This window comes from Pelodiscus sinensis, chromosome 15, assembly GCF_049634645.1.
Source record: "Pelodiscus sinensis isolate JC-2024 chromosome 15, ASM4963464v1, whole genome shotgun sequence".
NCBI classification, from domain to species: Eukaryota; Metazoa; Chordata; order Testudines; family Trionychidae; genus Pelodiscus; species Pelodiscus sinensis.
Genome location: NC_134725.1, coordinates 28,302,239 through 28,328,432, shown reverse-complemented (window position 1 = coordinate 28,328,432; position 26,194 = coordinate 28,302,239). Strand labels below are relative to the sequence as shown.

The following is a 26,194-nucleotide window of genomic DNA, read 5'->3' as shown; positions in this document are numbered from 1 at the left end:
ATTGTGTGTCGCTTGTTGTTGTTTGCGAATAATGTCAGTCTGTGCGTTGTTGCGGAAGCTGTGTATATAGAAATCCAGATTGTAATTCCGACCGTCAGGGGGAGTCCATATAGAATTATTTTTCCTTTGGTGTTGGTAGGGGGGATCTGGTAGGTCAGATTGATGTTCAGTGGTGGTTTGGAAATATTCTCGGAGATGGAGGCGGCGAAAAAAAGCCTCAAGGTCACCACAAAATTGTATCCAGTTTTTGGGGGACGTGGGGCAGAAAGAGAGACCCCGGGACAAGACAGACTCTTCTGCTGGATTGAGTTTGTAGCTGGAGAGGTTAACAATATTATCCGGTGGGTTGAGGCAGTTGCTGTTGTAGCCAGTGGTATGGAGCAGGTTAGAAAATTTATTGTCTTTTCTTTGTTGTAGGGAATAGAAGTGTGTATAGTAGATTTCTTGTCTGGTGGAACAAAAGTCTTGCAAGGTGTCAGTCGGTGTGGATGTTTGTCTTGAGATGAGACGATCTAAGTTAGAAATGTCATTCTTGATGGTTTTCTGTTTCTTGTATAAAATACTTATCAGGTGGTTTCTTAATTTCTTGGATAGTATGAGGCAGAGTCTTTCACTGTAGTCAGTGAAGTATGTTGATCTTAGTGGATTGTTCACTTTCAGTCCTTTGTGATGGAGAGGCAGTGCCTTTGTGATGGAGAGGCAGTGCCCTCCTTAGGATTTATTGGGCCCTAGGCAGTACTATTAAACTAGTGCCCCTATGCCCAATGATAATTGAGGGTAGGGCACAGTGATGATTCTTTAGAGATGTGATTTTATAATATTCAGCAACACACCAATGAAATATATTAAAAACAAATTTTAAACTAAGGTTCTGTAGATTAACACAGTAAATTCAGAAATTGACAGGGGTTGGCAAATGTCTGTTAAATGGTTTCATTACCACTTGAATGGCTCTTTCACAGGTTGATGTTCCACTAATAGTTCTGGCAGGCTTTTTCAGTGTTAACTACCTCCTCTCCAGAGGAAAAAGAGCCACAGAATAAAGATAGGAAGAAGTGGGTGGGTGGACATTAAGAACCAGAGGTGCACCAAAACTTCGGGTGCCCTCCACAGCTGTGTATGGGTCAGGACAGTTCTGTGCAGAGGACTGAAACTGAAAGCAGAGAATCTTTCCTGAGCTCTCATTGCTCTCTCTTTAGAACTCAAGCAACATCAAGAAGGAGGAGCAAACTGCCTGACTGGAATATAGAGGTAACTGGATTTAGGAGGGACCACAGCTGCAGAGGTCATAGATTGGGACAAGGAGACTGGGTGGGGACTGAGTCAAGAACCCAAGTGGTGGAGACGGGAACTGCTGCATAGGCAACCTTAATTTCTTGCATTTCTGAACTTTTCAGTGATAGTCTTGGCAACTAGAACATTCTCTTACTGTAGTTTTTTGCATGTAATCTATTGCATATTTTTAAAAGTTTGTGCTTCGTCTGTTGATAAATGCGAAGTAATGCACATTAGAAAAATAATCCCAACTATACATTCAATATGATGGGGACTAATTTAGCCACAACTACTCAAGAGAGAGATCATGGAATCATTGTGGATAGTTCTTTGAAAACATCCACTCAAGCTACATCTTGACTGCAGGATTTTTGTGCAAAAAGCCTTTGTCAGAAGAGATCTTCCGCAGAAACTTCTTGCGCAAAAGCATGTCTACGCACAAAAGACAAGACTATCCATCACTTTAGAGACTAACAACATGGTTTATTATGTGATGAGCTTTCATGGGCCAGACCCACTTCCTCAGATCAAATTGTGGAAGAAAATTGGCATGACCATATATACAAAGGGATACAATAAAAAAAGTAAACACATATAAAAAGGACAAATCAAATTTCAGAACAGAGGGGGCATGATGGGGGGAGGTTAATGTCTGTGAGCTAATGATATTAGAGGTGATAATTGGGGAAGCTATCTTTGTAATGGGTAAGATAATTAGCATTTTTGTTAAGGCCCAGTTGTAAAGTGTCAAATTTAAGTGTGAATGACAGTTCCGAGGTTCCTCTTTGAAGTCTTGTGTTAAAATGTCTTTGAAGCAGGATGCAGGTAATCAAGTTGTTGAGACGATGTCCTTTCTGGTTGAAATGGCAAGAAACTGTTTTTTCTTTGTGAAACTGTCTGATATCAGTTTTGTGGGCATTGATTCTTTAGCGAAGTATCTGAGACGTTTGTCCAATGTACATAAAAGACGGACACTGTCGGCACATGATGGCATAAATTATATTTCTGGATGAGCAGGAATATGTATTCTTGATCTTATAACTGAATTGGTTAGGTCCAATGATGGTGTCAGCAGAATAAATATTTACTGTCTTTTGTTTCAGCTATACCAGACTAACATGGCTACATCTCTATTACTATTCCACACACAAAAGCGCATCGAAAAAGTGGTCTGCTTTTGCAAAAGACAGCATCCAGACTGATTGGATGCTTTCTCACATGAAAGGCAACTCAGAACCAATTCAGGCAGGGCTTTAAGTCACCAGTTCCTTTTGAGGGCTGGTGCCAGAGCCTTGCAGAGATACATGCTTAAAGGGACCCCCCTGGACAGCTGTCTCTTTACTGCTGCAGCATGCTTGCTACCCCTTCGAGGGACAGCAAAGCTCTTACAGTGCCTCCTGTGGTTGCCCTGTTCTTTCTGGGGATGCCACAGCTTTTTCCTGTGTGTGCCATGGAGCCGGAACTACCTCTGGGCAGGCAATGGCCCCACACAGCCATGCTGCAGTTCTTGCAGCATTTGTTGCCAGCTGCCTTCCTCTTCATGGAGGATCTGAGCTCTTCCTGGAGACCCACTCTGTGGCTGCTCTTCTCTGGCTGCTGCACCCCACTGTCAAGAGGCATTTTTGGAGGCTGAAACCAGCTCGGACTGGTAGGACCAGCTGGTCCTGCAGCAGTGGGATGACCAGCAGTGGGTACAGAACTTTAGAATGTGCAAGACCATCTTCCTCAAGCTCTGTGCCTGGCTTGATCCCATCCTCTGGAGAAGCGACACTCGCCTGCAGCCTGCCATCCCCCTGCAGAAGCAGGTCGCAATCACCCTGTAGAAGCTTGTCACCCCGCACAGCTACCAATCAGTAGGCAACCAGTTTGGGGTGGGGAAGTCCACTGTTGGGGCCCTCCTTATGGAGGAAAGGAGATCGCAGGCTGCAGTCCCTGCACGGGGGGAAGAGGGAGTGTTGAATAAGGGGGACCCTCAGGAGGGGGGGCAGGGGACTGTAGGGGATGGAGTGGGGAGGGGAAAGTCCTGTCCCCGAGGTGCTTGTGTTGTTCCTCCCTCACACAGTCCTGCTGTGGGGTGGGGAGGAGAAGGGGAGAGTGAGCTCATGGGAGGTGGCTCCTGGAGGATTTGGGGGGGACAGAGGAGGGGAGGGGGTGAGCACTCCCATAGGTTCAGTCACCCCCTCTCTCATTCTCTGTTTTGTGTGGCCAGGGGGAGGAGGGAAGTCTGAACTGGGAGGGGGAATCAGGACTGGGAGGGGGGGGCAGGTTCCCCGCGTTCCATTCCCCGTGCCTCCCCTGCACCCCGCACTCTGCTCCCCCAATCCCTGTGTTCCTTTGGCTCTGTGCCTCCCATTCCCCACGCCACCTCTGTACCCCCCACACTGTTCCCCACACCCCTTTGGCTCTGTGCACCCCAGCACCCCAGTCCCCCTGCTGTCCCTGGTCCCCATACCTCTCTGGCTCTGCGCCTCCCATTCCCCATGGTGAACTCTGCTCCCCCTCTGGCTCTGCACTTTCCCTGTACCCGGCTCCCCCTGTGGGTCGGGAGTGAGGGGTGCTTGTCCAGAGAGAGGGGCTGGGCAGGGCAGGGAAAAGGCTGTTGTGACCCATCAGTGAGTGAAAGGGGAGGGGGAGTTTACGTGAAGCGCTTTTGCCTTTATGGAAAAAAAATTAAAATTATATTTGTTATTTATAGGGCTAAAATGCTGGGACAAAAACAACAACAAAAACCAAAGTGCAAACGTGTAAAAGCCAACAAAAAAGCGGGGGGGGGGGGGGGGGGATTTTTTGCTTAGGGCAGCAAAAAACCTAGAGCTGGCCCTGACTGGGGAGAGAAGTGGGGAGGCTCAAGGTGCCCCCTCAGGTGTGGGGACCTCGTTGGGGCTGTGTTGCTTTGGAGGCCAGGATTGGTAGAGGGGGAAGGAGGAGGGGCCATAGGCATCACTTTTGGAGGGGGTATGGGCATTGCTAAAAGAGAGAGCAGAGGCATAGCAGGGTGAGCTGGCAGATGGGCAAAGGACATAGCAGGGGGGCCAGAAAGGTGGAAGGCCGGAGCAGCAGCATCATGCAGGACATAATGCCACACATGATGTCACAATGTGACATCAATTGGTCCCAGGCACGCTTCCACCAGTCAAGATCTGCATTGATCCTGTGCTCCAGGGCCTGCTGACATGCTGGAATCCTCCTGCACCCTGGCTTGGCTGTGGGTCCCTCAGGCTCTGGTGGGTGGTTGCGATGGTGTGGCTCGGCCCTCAGTCCCAGCTGGTCCGGCTGTGGAGAACACACCAGAGGGAGAGGCAGTCAGTCATCCCTGCTGACACTGTCCCTGAGACCGTGCCCTCCTCTGTGAACATCAACCAACAGGCCGTGGCCCACAGAAGGGGGATGTTTCAGGTGCAAGGCCATGTGTGGCCTGCACAGCATGCCCTGTCTCACAGGGGCCCCTCTGTTCCCAGAGGACTGTGCTGCCCTCCCCCTCACCCCAGCCCCACCCCCATCCCACAGACAGGCAGGCAAGGGAAGTGTCCTGCCACAGTGGGATCCCCTCATGAGCACCAGAGGAGCCAGGGGCAGCCTGGGCCTCCCTGGGGTCTGTACACACACCTGTGGCTCACTGGGCTGTCTGTATGAGTGGCTGCTGCCTTGCACATGCAGGCATGCCTGTGTGCTGTGTGCAGCACTCTTTGGTCCATGAGGGGTGGTTCCAGCAATCTTGTGGTTAGCCTGCTTTGAGCAGGGTGCACCCCTCCTTGGCGGGGGCAGGATGTGTGTGGCCTCCTCTGAGCTTGGTTGCAGGTGCCCAAGCGTGTTTGCACCCGCATGCGGCACCCTTCCACTGCACGTGGTTGCACGTGCACAGACTGCATTACGATATGCAGCCCAAGCAGCCTGAGCAACACCCTGCTACCTGCACGCCTGCCTGCCTCATCCTGTGTGTGTGTGTGACAACTCACCTAAAGATCCCGCCCAGGCATCGGAGGAGGCCTGGGAGATGTCCTGGCTGGCATCATCCTCTCGGATGACCTCCGGCTGAAATATGTTGGGGCTCTCGGAGTCCACCAGTATGGGTAGGGAAGATGTTTTCCTACCACCCAGGATGTGGTGGAGCTTGGTGTAGTAGGGGCAGGTGTGAGGTCCTGTGCTAGAGTGCACACTGCACTCGGTGGCCCTCACATATCCCAGACGAAGCTCCTTCATCTTGCTCCAGACCTGCTCCATGGTCCAAGCAGGGTGTCCTTGCTCCGCCAGAGATGCGGCCATCCAAGAGTTCTACCTTTGGTCCGGGGCTCCTGCAAGGAATCCTCCTTGCCCCACAATTCAGGGAGGGTCTCAGTCTCCGGTCCTGTCCAGGTCTGGGTGCACCTTTTGGTCCCCCAGTGGGGGCGGTCCTGGGATCTCTGATGCTGCTCCCTGGAAGGGCCAGGGAGGTTTTGGGGGGCTTGTGGCTCTGCCATGGGTGGCAATGGCAGTAGAACAGAGCGCCACGCATTGAGGGTACTGCTCTCTGCACAGCTTCCTGCCATAAGGCTTGTCCAATCCAGGGTGTCTGCAGCTTTAAGAGGGGCCAGAAGACAGGAACTATAGAGTTCTGATTACCATGGGTGGAGTGGCCACCAGGGCACCTGTTCTTTTTTTCCTGGAGGCCATTTCTTGCACAAAAAACCCTGTTCCCCGTCCACACACACTTTTTTGTGAAAGAACTCTTTCGCAAAAAGGAGTTCTTCCTCATAGATAGAGGAATACCAATTGCGCAAAAACCCCTCTGATCGTTCAATTTACTTGTGCAAAAACTCTTAATTTAGACATAGCCTCCATGTGCAGCGACAGTCAAAAAAGCAAACTAAATGTTAGGAATCATTAAAAAGGGATAGAGAATAAGACAGAGAATATCTTATTGCCTCTATACAAAACCATGGTACACACAAATCTTGAATACCGTGTACAGATGTTGCCTCATCTGAAAAAAGATATATTGACATTAGAAAATGTTCATAGAAAGGCAACAAAAATGATTAGGGGTTTAGAATAGGTCCCATATGAAGACAGATTTAAAAGACTTGGACTTTTCACTTTAGAAAAGAGGAGACTGGTGGGGATATGACAGAGGTCTATAAAATCATGACCAGTGTGGAAAAAGTGAATAACGAAAAGTAATTTATTTGTTCCCATAATATAAGAATGAAATTAATAGGTAACAAGTTTAAAACAAACAAAAGAACATTTTTCTTCAAGCAGCACATAGTCAACTAGTGGAACTCCGTGCCATATGATTCTGTGAAGACTAGCACTTTAACAGGGTTCAAAAAAGAGCTAGATAGATTCATGGAGGTTAGGTACATTAATGGCTATTAGCCAGATGGGTAGGAACAGTGTCCCTAGCCTCTATTTGTCTGAAAATGGATGACAGGAGACGAATCACGTAATGATTACCTGTTGTGTGCACTCCTTTTGGGCATCTGGTATTAGCCACTGTCAGCAAACAGGATACTGAGTTAAATGGACTTTTGGTCTGATCCAGTATTGCTGCTCTTATGTTCGTTCAAGAACTCCTCTTAAACAATAATAGCTAGGACCACCAAATTTGGTACACAGCTTCCACTTGCCATTTACTTAAAGAAAGGTCAGAGTTTAGTTGTACCAGAACAAAGGAGTGCGCCTGGAATGGGATTGTTTCTCATCAAACCAAACAGAAAAGAGACAGAATCACCAGGCAGGTAAAAGGGGCTGGCTGGGGGCCTGCACTGTACACTCGGGACTGCCACAGCCCTGAGCCTCCCACCCTCTAGATGCCTTTTAGGGAGGTGGGGGGGGGGGGAGCTGAAGCTCCTTCCTCTCCTAATTCATACAGAAACATTGCTGGCTGTTCCCCTTCATTAGGGAGCAAGGGGAAAGTGCACGGCTTTCTTCATTCCTTACTCTGGCTAGAGAGCACAGGGGACAGACAAGCCTGGACCTGTCCCAGCCAAGGGACATGTACCCTCCCCCGTCTTTGCCTCTTGTAGGTGCAGGAGGTATGGAGAGGCCTCTGCTGAGGTGAAAGAGGGCTGAGTTAATCCTCTTTCCCTGGTACAACTTACATATTGAACCCCTCATCCCCATCCCCTTCCCAGAGCAATGGTTCAAATTAAACATGTACATTTTCATTTTATTTTCCAAAATATAAAAATTGAGTTAAGGACCTGAGCAAATCTTCTAATAGGTATATAATTTCCAGAATGTTTTCTGTAGCTGTGAGGTAGTTTAATGCTATAAAATATATTGTAACTGTACATAGAAACTAATGAGAATATGATGCAATTACTACTGCCTTTCTTCATGTTTCTGTGTTATTTAGTCATATAAATTCTGCTCTTAGTTACATAAGTGTAAATCCAAAGAAATCCCAGGGAAGTCACTAGCATAGCAATGGGAGCTTTCTTACTCAAAACAGCCTGAGGAAGTCAGATAATAGTGTTTTCCTGAGAAAAAGACAATCATTGGAGATGGAGCTGTTGAAATCACTGATTTTTTTTCACTTCTCTGGATGTTCTGAAATGTGAAATAAATATTTTTTGGGACTCATACCATACATTTCATTCCACCCCAATAAAATATTTCATATTGATATCAAACATTTTTGTAATATAACTTTTAAATGAAATTGAAGAAAAATTCAAAGCAAAATCTTTTCAAATTAACAAAATAGATTTTCATTTAAAAGATGTGGAAATGAAATGGGTTTTTTTCTCTCAATGTTTGATACAGTTTGGCAAAAATGAATAGCTTTATGAAACCAATCTAAGTTTTCCAACAAAATGTTGTCCCTAAAATTTCACCAGCTCTAATTGGAGATAGAACTTTCTAGTCAGATGAAAGATGCACAAGAACAAAAACAGGCAAGCCCAAATTGCTCAAGATGTTCCTGGTTTGGAGGCATGTTATCCTGCACAAAGTGCAGCTTGTTTTTTCTGGGAGAGAGGACATGATTTAAAGTCAATCTCTTAGAGGACCGAGACTTAAGTATCAGCTCATGCTTTCAGGTACTGCTGTTGGGCTAAATGTATCACTGCTATTACTTGGTAGACTTCAATGGGATTATGACAGGGTTGAGTATTGCACAATTGCTTCAATGGGTCTTCACACAGAAGAAAGATGAGCAGCATTTAGCTCTCTTGTAGATAAATATAATTCCAGGGATATAATCTAGGTACGAGAAAATGACATATCTCTGGTGAAAAGACAAACTGGGGAGGAGGGAAGCGTAGCTAATTCTAAATATATTATGCACCTGGTTAAGTCCATAATTTCAGTGGACATTGGAACAAAGGCTTATTTCAGTCTGTAGTATCTGGCTTAAGTATAGTATATGAACTAACTTTTTAAAAGAACACAGATAAAAACTCAGTAGAAATGCCACAAATCCAGTAATTTTAGAATTCAAAACTATTGTGTGTAGTCCAAATTTATTCATTGAGAAAAATAACCCCACATTAAAAGGTTACGATTCTGAACACATATCCAGAAAAAGCAAAAATCTTCATGAAGGCTATGATTTTCAAACCCGAACACACCTGCTTACCTTAAGCATATGAATAGGCCCACTGACTTAAAGCTAGGCAAGTGCATGTGTTTTCAAGGTCATTGCCATAAACACTAAGGTTTAGGTGCATTAGAGCTCTCTAAATGGAGACAGATTAAACTCAGTTATGCTCATTCCATGTATGCAATTCCCACTGAGTCCACCTGAGAATCTAGAGACAGAATGGCTGTTGCTGTGCCTACATTTTGAGGAATCAGTTAAAAAAACCCTGTGTTTTGATACTCTCTTGTCCCTCCATTTCCTCCTGTGCCTGACTAAATATAGAAAAACAGGCTTTGTTCAAATGCAAATTCAACAGTTGTGAAAAGCCCTCAAGGTCAGAGCATAAGATAAATAGTAAATAGGAACAGTGCTGACAACAACTGATAAGCTGAGTTTTGTGGGTGTGGAGTAACCCATCAATCACATTTTCAGGTGATGTCATGCAAGAGCTGTCCCATGTACTGTAATTCAGAAGTAATATCACACAATGGGAATAAAATGAGCTATGGCACAGGAGAATTCACTATTCTGCCTGACCCATATTAGAGTGTATGTGTGGTACAGTGACAGATAATCTAATGTAAAAAGCTGTATTGAGAAAAAAGGTTTGATAAAGAAGAGGGTTTCCACTGTAAATAGCTGTCCCAGCATGGAGACAGTTTACTAGAAATACAGTCATGCCAGTACAGTGTGACCATTTGGTAAGCGGTCTGAAATAAGGATGTCAATGAGTAGACAACTAGACAATAAGCCTAGCATTATCAGTTAATCTTGTTGATTACACACATTCTTTCACCATCCCCTCCTTGCACTGCTGCTCCCTCTGTATCAGAGGCAGCAAGGGGGAGGAGCAGGAGCCAGTGCTGAAGGGAGCCAACTTAAAATCTGGTGCCCCCAGCACCAGTTCTGCAGTGCTGCCTGCCTCCTCACCCCCATCCCATGCTGATGCATCTATGAGAGGCAGCAGTGAGGGAGGGGGAGAGGAGGCTACCTTGCAGCAGCCTCTTTCCACTAGGGATTTAATAGTTTAGTCGATTAACTGATAAGCAAAAGACTATAGGTTAATGCTCCTCTCCCCCAACCAGTACATTTTTAGCAGGCTGGCCAGCAGCCTGGCTCAGTCCTGGCTTGTGCCAGGTCCGGGACCTACCTCTACTGAAGCTTTGCATTTAAAGTGTATTAAGAGCTGGGTGGATGGGCAGCCCAGCTCAGCTCTGTCTTGCAGCTCAAACTCCTCCTCCCCCCCCGAGACAGAGGCTGCTGCCACACCATGCTGCTGCCTCTTTATCAGAGGCAGCAACACAAGGAGACTGACAGCTGGTCCATGAGAGGAGCTGGTTTTTAAACTGGTTCCTTTCATAGACCAGCTCTCACCTGGCACCCCAAGACAGAGGCAGTAGTGCAGAGTGGCAGAGGGCTTCTCGGGAGTAAGGTTGGAGCTCACTGGCTGCCGGCCCCACCCCCAGGGACTATAGAGTAGTCGACTAACTGATAAGAATTCTTGAGGTTACTCAGCTATTCAATTAACCAGTATTTAACAACCCTACTCTCCACGGCAGGCCTGGGACCACTGCAGGCAGAAGCTGCTTCATCGTAGCTGCCTCTGTCCACAGAAGGTCCAAGCTCACCATAGACAGATGCTGCTCTTCATCCCATGGACCAGCCTCTGTCTGTGGGGAGCAAGCATTCCCATGGACAGGGGCTGCTACCACGCCACACTGCTACCTCTCTATCAGAGACAGCAGTGCAGGGCAGCAAGCAGCTGGTCAATGAGGGGAGCTGGTTTTAAAATTGGCTCTCCTTTTGAACTGGCTCCTTCTGCCACCCTGCATTGGGATCACAGGGTATCAGCCAACGGTCAGGGCAGTGTGTGTGTGTGTATGTTTCCGAGAAAAGATTTAACGTCCGTGTCTTTACTGCTAGGACTGGGGTCCCGTTGCAGAGGGTGGCCAGCAGGCCAACAGACGCCCCGTTATATAGGAAGAGCTTATTACACCTTAGATTTTAGCTGCTAGAACACAGGGTTCCTTCGCAGCGGGCAGCCTGGGGAAGGCTGAAAAGGTGCCCCAACGGATCTTGTAACCTGGGAGTGACACAAATCCAAATGCCCAAGCTCTCCCTATGTCTGTCCCTTTATGACCGGCTGAAGTTCTTTTAAATTGTGCTTGGTTCTATTACAGCAACTGAAGGAGTCAGGCCAAAGCCTAAACAGTTACAGGTTTGTCAAAAGACTTATAAAAGCATATGGTTACAATGGCTATTGCTCTATTTCTTAAATGCTAGCAAATATACATATATAGGTCTTAAAAATGATTACAGGAAAAAGGTAAAGATAGAAAATAGAAATAATGGTACCAAGTGACAGCTTAATCTTTAAAGAGCTCTAACACTATGTATATATATACTTAAGCAAAGGACCACATCCAGGTACAATTTTTACCCCTTTCTGTGCCTCTCAACTCCAGCGTGCCAGGCCAGGACCGGTCTCTCAATTCCTAGGAAAGATGAATACGAGGTGGGCGTCCCCTCTGGAACCTCGGGAGATCAAACACCAAACCCGACCAGCAGATAGATGGTAGATTGACACTCAGAGAAAATGCCCTGCTGGACCCATCTTTATACCCCCGGGGGTCCATATCCTCTTTCTTATCTAAGAGGCCAAATTCTACTGGTCTGTTTTGTGGCACCAGTTCTTACAAGCAAGTTTCAAGTTAATTTACACTTGCAAGAGAGAGAACTAAATTGTGAGTACTAGACATTTTTTCACTGGGCGAGAGATTCCTCCCCCCACGGATGGCTGTGTGTTCGTATCAATATTGGGTTAAGTCAAGGACACTCCTTGGCAGCCTCTTGGTCAGCAATTGGCATATCTCTGTTTACAGCCATTCACGGTCACATTGCCTAGGCCTTCTGCTCTGTGTGCCCTGTATGCTCCAGGCAAGCAAAAATGGATGTTGCAAGGGGGGTTTCTGTCTGGCTACACAGGGGGTCCCCCAAGAGTGGGGCCAGGAGTGCTGACCCCACCCCCGAGGACTATAGAATAGTTGTGTAACTCCAAAGTTTTCATGTGGTTACACAACTATTCAAAAACCCGCTATCTAACATCCCTAATCTGAAAAGAAAACATTTATGCAGTTGATGATATCAGCTCTACATCTGCTGAGAAGTAAACGCACCTAATGCATTGCCAGAATGCAAAAAACTATACCTAAGAGACAGGGCTGCCAGTGGCTAGGGGCCCAAATTGAGATTCTGGTCACCTGAGTTCCAGTTCCTAGCTGTCACACTGATCTACTGGGTGACCTTCAACCTGTTACCTCAACTCTGTGCCTTTGTTTCTCAGGCTGAAATGGGGATAATGCTACTGACCTCCCTTAGGAAGTGCTTTGAATAATACAAATGAAAAGCTTGATATAAAAGAGTGAGCTATTACTACAATAAGACTTAAGCATTCACCTTAAGCAGTCATGTTATGCTTAAAAGAAGCACATGGGATCTTTTTCAGAAGGAGAAGGCAACACACCACATTTATTGATAATATAACAAAGTAGCATATTCATTTACACACACACACACACACACACACACACACCCCCTGCTGATGGGATAGCTATCAGTCTGTTGCTCGGCCCGACCTGTTGGCCAGATAAGTTGGGTGCGAGGAAGGAGCCAGGTTCTTGTCAGTCCGGAATGATGCTCCATAGTCTTAGCAGGACAGGAAACCGAAGAACCATACAAGACACCTCGTTCGCTGTAGGAGTTTCCTTCCATGCAAGTCTAGGCATTTTGCCTTGTCAGGCCTCAATCAGTCATTCAGCATCAAAATCAGTTTTTCTGTGATATATGTTTATCTGGAAGTTGTTCTTGCAGCCAGCTGATATCAGTATGCTGACCTCCCCTCCTGGGTGTTGTCTTCTGGCAAAACTTGTTATCAGTACCTTATCAAGGGGTGCTTGGCACTAACTTCAGGGTTCATCAATCTGCTCTGGTAGTCTGCTCTGGTAGTCTGCACTTAGTTGATAATTATTTGGTGCTTCTGAGTCTCTGGCCCCTTCTCTGAACATTTGAGCATGCAGTTGCCTTCTTTTAAAACATTCTCTCTCTCATTCACACAAACAATATGAGCAGATCTAGAGAAGTGATTATTCCCCTTTATTCGGCTCTGGTGAGGCCACATCTGGAGTATTGTGTCCAGTTCTGGGCTCCCCACTATCGAAAGGATGTGGACGCATTGGAGAGGGTCCAGCAAAGGGCAACCAAAATGATTAGGGGGCTGGAGCACTTGACCTATGAGGAGAGGCTGAGGGATTTGGGTTTGTTTAGTCTGCAGAAGAGAAGATTGAGGGGGGATTTGATAGCAGCCTTCAACTTCCTGAAAGGAGGTTCCAAAGAGGCTGGAGAAAGGCTGTTCACAGTAGTGATGGATGGCAGAAAGAAGGAGCAATGGTCTCAAGTTACTGTGGGAGAGGTCTAGGTTGGATATTAGAAAAACTATTTCACTAGGGGTGTGTCTAGACTACAGGGATTTTTCGAAAAAAGTGGCCTTTTTTCGAAAAATCTTTACCTGAGTCTGGGCTGCCACTGCGTTCTGTCAACAGTAAATTGAAAGAACGTGGCGGTGTTGTTGACAGCAGAAAGCCTCGTATTACGACGAATAACGCCTTTTTTCAAAAGTGCTCTTTCGAAAAAAGGTGCTGTGCAAACTTTGCTTTTTCGAAAGAGAGCATCCAGACTGCCTGGGTGCTCTCTTTCAAAAAAGTGGCTTGCTTTTTTGAAAGTACTGGTTGCAGTCTAGATGTTCTTTTTCGAAAGAGGCTTTTTTGAAAGTATCTTTCAAAAAAGCCTCTTTCGAAAGAGGCTTGCAGTTTAGACGTAGCCTAGGAGGGTAGTGAAGTACTGGAATGGGTTACCTAGGGAGATGGTGGAATCATAGAATCATAGAATCCTAGGGCTGGGAGAGACCTTAGGAAGTTATCAAGTCCAGCCCCCTGCCCAAGGCAGGACCAATCCCAACTAAGTCAATCCAGCCTGGGCTTTGTCAAGCCGAGACAAATCTCCATCCCTAGAGGTTTTTAAGTCTCAGCTGGCTGGGTTGATTTAGTTGGGGTTGGTCCTGCCTTGGGCAGGGGGCTGGACTTGATGACTCCTGAGGTCCCTTCCAACTCTATGATTCTATGATACATTTACAGAATTGCAGCATGGAACAAAGACACTTTAACAAAGTTACAAAGTCTTTTAACATTAAACTTCTTTCTATCTATTACAAGGCTTTGCCTAATATTAATATCACTATGTATTACAATATTCCACCCCTTTGATTTAACATCAGAACATGCTAACATCAAACCGAGCTGGAGCTAAGTTAACAAAGTTGCCTGGCCTATCTAAGACCTACATCTTGTGTTTAAGTTTAATCCAAACCTTTTGCTATAACATATATTCATTATAACTAACTAACTAACTTATTACTTACAAAATTCCAGGGCTACAGCCATGATAGGAGGGAAGTCACTTCCATGGAGTTAGGTGGTACTCATGCTGAGCCAGCCAACTGGTGCATAGAAAAGAGGCCACTCTGTGGTCTTAAAAATGACTGAAGGGCCTACGTACCAAGGAACATTTTGTGAGGGATGCTGCCTAAAAAGGCACAATACCTTATGGAACTCACCCTGGGCAATGCATCTCCATTCTGTCCTCTGCTCAGGGCTCCAGACATACTACAGCAAGCTTGTCAAACTCAAAGCCTACAAAGGGCCTCACAAACAAAAACTGAAAGCTTTCAGGACCATCAAAGAAAATGTACTCCTATTGGAAAGTTGTAATTATTTATTATTATAGATTATGTTTTAGGTATATTTTTAAATATTTTTAAGGGCTTGTTGGACTATAATACAATAATTTGATGTGTAAAATTGTTATTTGCTCATATATATTTTAATTTAAATATAAATATAAGGTATTTTTAAATTCCAATAAGAACAAAATAAGTTCAAGAAGAATAGGTCCATCAATGGCTAGTAGCCAGAATGGCAGGGATGATGTCCCTAGCTTCTGTTTTCCGGAAGCAAGGAATGGGTGGTGGGATGGATCATAATGATTGCTGCCTGTTTTCCCTTCTGAAGCACCTTGCACTGGCCACTGTTAAAGACAGGATACTGGGCTAGAAGGCACCTTTGATCTGACCCAGTACGGTCATTCTATATACTACCGGAAAAAGTCAAATTAAGATACACAACTTCAGTTACGTTAATTGTGTAGTTGAAGCTGAAGTAGCTTAATTCGGCTTTTGTCTACACAGCAGGAAGTGGAAGAAAGAACACTTTTCCTTTCACTTCTTTTACTCCTTGTGAAAGCGGGGTTACCAGCATTGACTAGACCATCCCTCCCATTTCGAATTAGCAGTCTTAACTAGATGGCTAATTTAACTAGAAGATCAGCAGCGGCATCTTCGGTCTTTCTCTGCAGTATAGATGTTTCCATATAGAGCTGAAATATATCTGCCCTCTTGCTGTAACCCACTAGACCCCACTCTCTTTCCAGAGCTGAGAGAGAGTCCAGGAGTCCTGACAAGGCCTCTGTCTTCCCAGGTATTAAACAAGTAAGAATATACATTCAAATTTTAAGGCTAACTAGTGTCCCTTAAGTGACTTGCCACAAGATATCAGACTATGTTATGTTAGAGCTGAGTGGGTCTGATATGTAAGTATTTTTTTCTTTTATATAGGAATTAGATACAGTGCTCCTGCCAGCTAACTGCTAAGTTATCTGTGGAAAAAAAGCAGTTATCTAGTGCCTTGGTAGCCCCTGGATAGAGATTATGTGTGTGAGGGGAGGGCAGATTGGGTGGGTTCCCCCTCTCCCCATTTGGTGCTTGGTTTGTCCTGAGCATGCTCAGTAACATGGCTGAAGCCACTGTCTTCAGTCTGCCTCCTATGCTGTCATTCTCTCCCTCCCAATGCAGCATTTACAGGTCACCCTCCCACCAAAATCTGAAATGGCACCCCTGACATGGCATCAGGGGGATCATGGTAGTGCTTCCTGGCCAGAGGCTCCTCCTAAGGATTGTTGGACTGTGGGGACTGTCCCTGGCCTCCATGGCCTGCAGGTTGTCAGGGGAACTGAGGCTCTGGGGGCTGTCCCCTCCTCCAGTGGGTGCCTCCCACACGTCCCGTAGGCTCTCCCGCGAAGGTGGGTTTGGCAGGCTCTAGATTTGGGGTAGGAAGGCTCCTTATCTGATCTGGAGGCAGTCAACATGGCGGAGCCCCCGTCCTGCTGGCAACTCTCTTTGTGCTGTAGCTGCCCCCAATGGCCACTCTCAGCATTGCATCTCTCTTCTCTACACTCCTCCTTTTTGCATCACTCCACTCTCTACCTCCCTCCCTTTCCATGTTATCAAAAACAGGTCCATTCCCAGCACTTCCCATTTTCCAGGCACAACCAAACTCTGATGTAGATTTAAATTAGGAGAAGAAGAAACTTCCTACCAAATTTAGTGGTTCTAACTCTTATGGTTTAGGAGGAGTTCTTGAACAAATGAATAAACAGATGGACAGACTGAGGGATGGACTCTAAAATACACAGATAGATATAAAGGCATCCATTGCTATGCTGGGCACCTCTGACATTACATAAAACAATCCAATTCAAAGAAAAGCATCAGCAAACCTCCACCCCAACACAATTCAATGAGCCTTCCCCATTAGAACTCTATTCTCTGTAAACAGTTATCCTCTGATCCACCCCTTCTTTTAAACGAAAGGGACTCCAACTCAAATATCTCTGTTGATCATAACTTTGGCAGTTTCAGGCCAGAAAATCCATGCAATTCAGGGCTTCATAAGTGAAAATAAAAAAACTTAGGTTATAAATGGAAACCAGTACGTAGCTAGACCATATTACAGAGCACTGGTGGCTTACACAATTGATCATCTATTTTGCTTATGTAAGCAGTGGCTGAATTACTGCTTGCCATCAGCCACCTAAAAGGAGAGATCTGCCCTGGGGGTGGGTGTGCTCACTCCAATTGTTTAGTTCTGCAAGATAATTAACTGTTAACTGTTGATATGTAAATACCGATCATGCCAGGAGGGGGAAGGAATGGGAAGAGTGGGTCTGTAAATCCAAGTCAGCCAGGGCTGATGGAGGATCAATGTTGGAATGGAATGTGGAGAATTGTAAATAATTTGGGGCTGTTGTGGGGGTCACAAACCATGCTACCCCTAAATGTGGGAACTGTAAAATATGACACCAGTGCTTGCAGGAAAGACACCATCATTGTAAGAGGTCTCAGAGGAACAAGCCTCCCCCCTGCCAGAGTTAAGTGAACTGAGTTGGAGGGGAAAGGACTTGAGGGCTTGAGTCAGCCTGCTTCATGCCTGCCAGGTGTAAGCTGTAAGACTGGCTCAATCTGCCCTTTCCCCCCTGGTTTTAAGGACAGACTTAAAGCAGACTTCATGAGGAGTCTTTTTGCTAGTCCAGTGGAAGCTGGAATCTTTTGCCAGCCTAGGTGGCAGCTAAAGAGTTGAAATCACTAAGAGCTGAAATCACTGGTTTGGCCAGGAGCCAGACCCACTGCAGCCAGTGGAGCAGCTGGCGGGAATGACCCGCAGGTGGCCGGTGGTACAGCTGGCGGGAACGACCAGTGGGTGGGTGGCCAGTAGGAGAGGTGGCTGGTGGAGTGTCTGGTGGGAACAACTGGTGGGCAGCTGGTAGGAGCAGCAGCAAGAGACCAGAGGAGCGGCTGGTGGGAACAACCAGTGGGCGGCCGGTATGAGTGGTGGCAGGCAGCCAGCGGAGTGGCTGGTGGGAATGACCAGCAGGTGGCCAGTAGGAGTAGCATAAAGGAGGCATAGTCTGAGGCTCAAGGAGTAGAGTCATCAGGATGACGTGTCAAGGTCTATACTGACTGGACAGAGCTGCAAGTGTGGCGTTAGGCATGCAGTATGGAGAAAGTTTGGGTAAATGACAGAATCCTTCCCTTGTTGGACTGGTGAGCCTGACTGGCAAAAGACATTGCTCAGTCCGTTTTGTGAAAGGAAGGTGTTGAGGCTTACCCAGAATATGTCAAATGAGCACCAGTTTAATTGTAAGTGTAAAGGAAAGGCAGCATTGTGAGATACAGGAGATGTAAAATAAAAACAAAATTTTACTGGACAATCAACTGTAACCCCACTTTTAGGGAAGTAAGTAACACAGACAGCAATATGCAACAAAGTGCTGATTACCCCAAATGGAGCAGACGAAAGTTTTGAAAGGGCAGAATGAGACAACAAAAATCTAATGTCAGCAATTGTCAGGCGAGTGGAGGAATACTGAAATACTGAAACAGGGTATATAAGGTTGGATGGAAAGACCAAGAGTGGACGGGTTGCAAATCCTAAAAGCTAGGTCTGATCAACCAGGGCTCCCTCCCCGGCCCTGAATCTCGCTGCTACACATAAGCTCCGAATGGGGAACAACGCTGGTCGTAAGTTGAAATGAAAAATCCAAAAAAGGAGAAACATAAAGAAAAGAATATCTCCTGAATCTAAGCAATGTTTCTATCTTTCTTAACGTGAGTATTATATTTTTGATAACTCCACAAATTGTTTAAAGGAAAATCTGGAGGATATATCTGAAGGAGGAGTTATTATTTCTTGTTTTTTAACTGTACTGTTTTTCTACCTTTTATTTGTATATTACACTGTCTTAAAAGAATCAAAGATAGTGAATTGATTTAAATGAAAAATTAATTATAAAGTAAAAATAAAAATAAAAATCTTTGCTTAACCCTAAAAAGAAGTATTCCTCTGTCTGAGGTTTCAAATCCTTTAAAGAACCAAACCCAGTTACCAAAACTTTTGATCTGGGACAGTTATTCGTGGGGGAGAGGGCTACAAACTCTATTTGTGGTATTTTCCTAAGATAATGCCATGTGACTTCTCTCTCTCTTTCATTAAAAGTTTCTTTTCTACACTCAGATGCTGTACTTGTGAGTGGGGAAGCATTGCCTCTCAGAGGTGCCCAGGGGTTTGTGAATTTCCCAGGCTACTGGGTGGAGGCTCAAGCTGGTTCTGTGTGAGATGGACCCCTAGATATTGAACCCGGCCCTGGTTGCTGCTGGGCCTAACCAATGGAAGGGTTACATTTAGAAAGTAGGCTGTCACCTGCTGCACCAACTTCAGCTTCCAGTGGGTATTAAGGAATAGCCTTATTAACAACACAATGAAACATTTCCAGGCTTGCAGTGACAGAGGCATGATGGATTGTAGTAGTAGTCTATTGCTGTGACAACCTAGAGGTGAATAGTATAGGGAATATGCTAACTCAACTACATATGTATAGTTTCTACTAGGGTTGCATCTAGGAGCCCTAATAAGGGACCAGGACTCCATTGTTCTAGACATTGTGCAAGCAAAACAAAAAGTCTCTACCCAAAAGAGAACTATTATAGAGGTCATCTTGTGTAGTGCTGTGTTCCTGGCAAACACAGAAATTAAATGAAAGATAAATACACTCCTGCTGAAAAGTTATACTAGGTCAGACCAAAGTTCCATTTAGCCCAGTATCTTGTCTTCTGACCATGATTGCAATATAACAAAATACACAGACTCAGAGAAATCAGGCTGCTCCCTAATGCAATGAAGTACAGCTCATTCCACATTGCTTTAGGCTCTTTTCTTCCACCATTGCTCTGCTCACATGCTTCTTTGCTAAAGAGGCTCCTCTAGCCTGCGAGCAGGACTCAGCCCTGATCTTATATGCATAACTTGCAACTCCAATGCTGTTCTCAATGCACCACATAGTACATACCTGTTCTTCATAGGGGAAAAAATGCTAAAGGGCTAAACTCTGTTTCAAAGCTTTGTGGCCTGCCTCTAATCTTTCAAAGACTCAGATCTAAACCTGAGCTTGCAGTCTAAATCTGTTGTTGCTAGGTAGGTTTTCCAGAGCCCCCAAATATTCTGCATAGCTCTCTCATTGTTTTCAACAAAATTATTCTTCATCAATAAAATATCACAACTCATGCCTGTAATAATAGAAAAAAAAGTCATTGAGTTATGATCACTGATTACATTTTCAGTGTTGCTCTGAATAATCTCTTTGAAGTAGAACTGTACTCTTAAAATAATTTCTGAATTTCTATAAATATTGTCTTGCTATTGACTTTGTGCCACCAAAGCACTACCAATAATATACTTGCCTAGCCCTCATTATCCTGATAGCAAATTAGTGCCCTGCTTTGACCTTCACACACAGTTTTAGTATTTTTAGTACTGAGAATTCACTGTTTTTAAAAAAAGTAAAAAGGAAAGGGGAACATAGCCTTTGTTGCAGACAGGAAAAAAAAAAAGAGGGAAATTAAGACTATAGCCTACAATGCATAAGTTTTTAAACACCAAATACTGTTGCTGTAGGAGCGTAAGAATTCAGTAATCCACCTGGATAATAGAGCTGCTTGAAAGGTATGACCTGTAAAGCACAGGTCCTGTGAAATGTGGCTACGTGGAAAGAAAAATTGCCAAGGTTTTGACTATTCACCACTTTCACAAAAATGGACAATCCCAAAGGAAACATTTTGCAGAGACAGAAAGAATATTTTGGGGTAAAACGTTCCTTATCTTTAAAGAAGGGAAAAATTAATACTGGCATCCAAAGCAACCCATTTTGTACAGCCTCTTTTATATAGACAGTATCCTCAAAATGCTCCATAGAGTTAAATAATTCCAACCAAGGTTATACAATGCACTACATTTCTACACAAAGAGTAAGGTGAGGCGGGGTGTAGGAGGGACTTATTGCTGGAAAACCACATAGAGCCCTCTGCTGACAGCTATTGTATGTGGTCTGCCATATCTCATGACTCAGCTTTCTGGACAGATCATGCTTTAGTTCCATCACTTCTGGTGAATAGACTGTCTAACTAATACTCCAGTGTCCTTAAAAAAGGTTTTCAGCCAATTCTAGCCCCTTGGGGTTCCCACACTCTTCTCTCAGGACTCAGTCATCTTTATCCCCAAATCAAGGTCTTCATGATGCCTTACCAACAATTGAAAGGGGAATTCAAGTGTCCTAGGACAGAGAGGTGTGGTTCACTCTACTCTGTTGTACTCTACTTCCTGCTGCCATCTCCCTTCCAAGTTTGTCAGTAGGCTTCTCTCACATAGTCTGTGCTCATTTCCATATCTCCTAGCTGGTCTTGCACTAAAAATAAAGGCAATTGTCATATTTTTTTATTAGTTCTTTGACTAAGGTTTTAACTGCACAGTTCTCAGCCTTTGCCTAGCAGCATGGCGTTGTGTGTGCAAAAACTATACAAAGGGACTGCTAACAAAATCAACAAGTGAAATTGCCAGCCTCATTAGTCTTTCAGCCCCCACTGAAATTGTTAAGACTTTAACTTTAGTCAACATCATTTAACCCTTTAGAAAAACAGATCAAAAGGAGGCATGATCAAAACACAAATAAGCGTCCTTCACAAGACCATATATGTGGGTATTAACAAACATTAATAAATTGCCTTGAACTTAAAACTATGACAGAATTAATATAGTTGCCCCCTCTCTGAAGAGTGAGAAAGAACAGAGAATTTTTTTCAGCTTATAAGATCTGCTTCAGCCAATACTTACTGTCTAATTCACTGATGAAAAAAGGTCTTCCACATTGTCTTAGCCATTCTTCTACTGAAAACCTTTCACGTATCTGCTGTGTCTAAGAATCTCCTTCATTTATCCCTCTAACATGTATCTTGTCTAGTTTTTGTAAGACTTATTGGCATCTAGCTCATGCCTGCATTTTTTCCCCAATGATTTGCTGTTTCTGTGGTGATACATCGTAATTACTGGTTTCTCTCCCTCTGACCTCATTCATGTCTATTATTGTCATGTAGATGATAGCAACACACCTTGTCCCTTTACACATCAGTTAATTGCAATCATCCTCTATTGTACTTTTATAATCAATGTGGTTCAACTGCCTTATTTTAGAATGACGACTTCTAGTCATAATTCACTAACAAGAAAAAAATCCACATCCACACAATAGCAAAATCATTTCAAATCACAATAATCCAAACCAATCTCATGACTTGGCATGAACTCCATTGAAGATGGATGGGGAGTGCATAGCCCGCACTGAAAGGGGGCAGGAGAGGCCTAAGACTCTGTGGGAAGAGGATGTCTCACCCCGTCACCCAAACTGGGCATGCTCTAAGTACTGGAACAGTATAAAAGGCAGCAGAGCCACTCAGTCTGGGCTGACCAGCAAAGGAGAAGGACCTGCAGCCAGAGCTCCTGAACTGCTGCTGCCAGCCACCCCAGCGATGAGAACCGGAGGCCTGGGAGATATCAATAATGCAAACCCCCTGGAAACCCAGGGAGAACAGCTGCCAGAGAGCCGGAAGACCCAGCTACCATGTGGGACATTGATCCAAACAAAGCAGTAGGAAGTTATTCAGGGAGAGTGCAGGAGCAGCAGCTCCCATCCTCAGTGTGTTTCGGCTGAATTCCCTACTGAGGACGTGGCAGACCATGCTGCTACTCACAGGGCCTTGGGTTGGGACTCGATGGAGAAGGGTGGGCCTGGGTCCCCCTATCAGGGCATGATCCCCAATCATATTGACGCTGGCTAGTAGGCCATACTGACCTGAACTAAGGACTCCTGTTTACTATCTCCAGACAGTAGGCCATAATGCCCTGGACTCAGGGCTATTTATGGACTTTATCCAGTAGGCCATATCACCCTGGACTGAAAGCTATGTATTGACTCTGACCAATAAGACATACCACCTTGAACTGAGGGATACCTTTGTGCTGTCTGTGGCTAGTAAGCTATACTACCCTGAACTGAGGGCTACTATTTACTAACTCTGGCTAGTAAGCCATACAGCTCTGAACTGAAACATAAATATTGATTCTGGCCATTGGGCCATATTGTCTAGCGAGCTGAGTCTATTATGGATGTGGGGTTACCCAGAGACTGGTGAAGTGTTCCGGATTATAGTGATGGCCAACCCACTTTTGGCCAAGGAGGCAGCGTCTGCACCCAGGAAGGTGCTCACCCTAGTGACAGGGAGTGCATATGCCACCACAGCTGTCCAAGAGTACCCAGAGTCCATTCTCATAATCGATGGTAAGGATTTGTCTTTGTGTGAACCACAATTTGCAATAAAGATAAGGTGTGAATTTTAAAAGGATTAACTATTCCTAATAAACCCCATGGCTGTGTCTACACTGGCCACTTATTCCGGAAAATCAGCTGCTTTTCCAGAATAACTTACCAGCTGTCTACACTGGCCGCTTGCTTTTCCGGAAAAGCACTGACGATCTACTGTGAAATCATCAGTGCCTTTCCAGAAAAACTATGCTGCTCCCATTCGGGCAAAAGTCCTTTTCCGGAAAACTGTTCCAGAAAAGGGCCAGTGTAGACAGCACAGATTTCTTTTCTGCAAAAAAGCCCCGATTGCGAAAATGATGATTGTGGCTTTTTTGCGGAAAAGCGCGTCTACATTGGCACGGACGCTTTTCCGGAAAAAGTGCTTTTCCAGAAAAGCATCCTGCCAATGTAGACACGCTTTTTCTAGAAATACTTATAATGGAAAACTGTTCCGTTTTAAGCATTTCTGGAAAAGAGTGACAGTGTAGACACAGCCCGGCTACGTCTACACTGGCCCCTTTTCCGGAAGGGGCATGTAACTTTCACCAGTCGTCGTAGGGAAATCCGCGGGGGATTTAAATATCCCCCGCGGCATTTAAATAAAAATGTCCGCCGCTTTTTTCCGGCTTTTAAAAAAGCCGGAAAAGAGCGTCTACACTGGCCCCGATCCTCCGGAAAAGGGCGCTTTTTCCGGAGGATCGGGGCCAGTGTAGACGCTCTTTTCCGGCTTTTTTAAAAGCCGGAAAAAAGCGGCGGACATTTTTATTTAAATGCCGCGGGGAATATTTAAATCCCCCGCGGATTTCCCTACGACGACTGGTGAAAGTTACATGCCCCTTCCGGAAAAGGGGCCAGTGTAGACGTAGCCCCCATGTGTAGATGCTCTTATTCTGGACTAAGAATGTCTTATCATATATTAGGTTTATGTACTTTGGAAATGTCCAAGTAGTTTTTCCTCATGCAAGTAGTTCCATTTGCTTCTGTGGAATTACTCACATAAGTAAACAGTAATAGACTGGGCCCTTGGTCTACAACAGCACATTACAACACCAGTAATCAGGGTCAGTCATATAACTATTAATTTTAGAGAAACAAAAATCTAGATTTAATATAAAGGGAGTCAAATCTTCACCCAATTTACTGCGAAAATTCAGATTGATTACAATCTCCAGCCTAATGGGTTAGGAGGCAGTATCAGAAATTTTGCAAGACAATCAAGCTAGCCAAAGAGGTTCAGCTAAGTTTTGAGTGAAGTTCAGAGAAGCCCCAGCATTCTTGGGAACTTGACCTGATTTTTTTAAGTCTATTCATCATTAACTGTAACATGTTATCATGTTATGAAAAAATTGCTAGCACAAGATATTGTCAATAGCCCTAAAGATAACAATGATAATAATTTAATTGTATGAGGATGACAAACCAGTAGGCTAAGATCCACTGGAGTGATTAAGGAAAACAGGAAAGTTATTGATAGACTAGATTAATGCTGCCAAGATCCACAGCCCAGATGGAAGCCCAATGGGACAGTGAAGAACAAACATGGAAAGTTAATGACAGATAAAGTTCAGAGCTTGGATAATTATTATTTTGCGGCATGATTAGACATGAGAGGCTGAAGGTCACATCTCACAGAAAGGGAGCACATCTTTCTGGGAAGAAGGAAATACAATAATGAAAATATTTGTAACTGTATGAGGAGAGATGCAAGAAACCCAGATGTCAAGGAATGAACCTCAGTTCACCAATCTGTCTCAATAGGCAAAAGGTGGAAACTGTGTGGCCACGTGGCCCATACACAGGAAGAACCAGCACTTGAAGGAGTTCCTAAAATATATTAAAAATGTTCTCTTAATAGATTTTTGCATGTGTCTTGTGATGGGACTCTGCTCATCAGGCTGGTGATTATCCCGGATTATCTCTGGCCATCAATATGTCCTCACCTAATGGCTCCTTGTCTGCTGACATGTCTACTTTTGGACCTGAAACACTCCAGGGACAAAGGCATCCTCTTCATGACATATCCCTCTCACCGGGTTACCATCTGTGCTCCTGCTTTCTGAGGTTTAGCATTGTAGTCCTGCCCCACACCAGTAGCAAATGCAGCAGGGGGAGACCTGGGCCCACTCCCTGCTCTGGACCCTGACCCAGGGACCCTGTATTTGGCAGCCACATGCTGAGTCCCCTCAAACTTCTCAATATATTTCCCTAGAGGTCAGCCAGATCCGCCTCATATCCTCCAGTCCTTGCCAGCAACTGCTCTGTCAGCAATTGCTCTGTACATGTGGCTCTAGCTTCCACCCACACACCAGGAACCCAACCCCTTCTACCCCGCCCTCCCCAGAGCTCCAGAAAGTGGTTGACCCTGCTTTGCCCTGGGATCTCAGACTTATTCTGAGACTGCTAGGCTGGGATACTGTCTGACTGTGGTGCACATAGTCTCTGTGGGATGCTATGTAGACTATTGCTCCCTGCTGAGGTTAGCTATTCTTGTGGATGGTAGGTGCCCCATCACACTATAGTTGTGTCAGCTATACTTTTTTCTCATCGTGAGGTTATTGATAAAGGCCTAAAATATTTTCAATTTTCTTTTCTAACAGTTCTTCTCTTTGTGACAGTCACCATCCTTCAAGCTGAGAAAAATGGAATGGAAAAAGGCTTCAAAAATGGCTATAGGGTTCACTGTTGAGTGGCATGGGGATAAAGGTGTGCAATCCTGTCCCTAAGAGCATCTCTGCTGCACACCCACCATCCAGGAGAACAAGTATGAAGCCCAAGCCTTATAGAGTACTAACACTTTGAGTCTGATTTTCAGAGATACTGAAGATTTGTGTTTCCCATTGATTTCAGCTACAGTTGTGACTGCTCTGCAGTTCTTACAACCTGGCTTCCAGTGTAACACCAGCAGACCCCTGTCATCTGTGGGCAGAACCAAACCCAGGACCTCTGGAACTTAGTGAATAAGCCTCTACGATAAGATAAACGGCAGCTGGTGCTCAGCGAAGGTGGTAGAGTAGACTCATTATTCTCTCTGTAAGTGGTCTCAGTGCTATAGGTGATATAGTACACTCCACCCAGCAGGTGTGTGGCAGAAAAACACGTGTCAAACAGCAGGGCAACACAAAGCTTTAGAGGCTTTTGAAATGTTCTGCAAAGAATTGTGGTCCAGACATCATAGCATATTCCAAAGGCACACATCATTCTTGCAGATCCAGAACATGCAGA

General features: G+C 45.0%; 1 long non-coding RNA gene across 1 annotated transcript; it reads left to right on the top strand.

The window, feature by feature from the left end:
• The first annotated feature begins 713 nt into the window (after positions 1-713).
• Positions 714-25,972, top strand: LOC142818401 (uncharacterized). Its single transcript, XR_012895889.1, has 4 exons — positions 714-777; positions 1,200-1,251; positions 25,570-25,733; positions 25,820-25,972. It is a non-coding gene; the product is annotated as an uncharacterized LOC142818401 (long non-coding RNA).
• Positions 25,973-26,194: the final 222 nt, after the last annotated feature.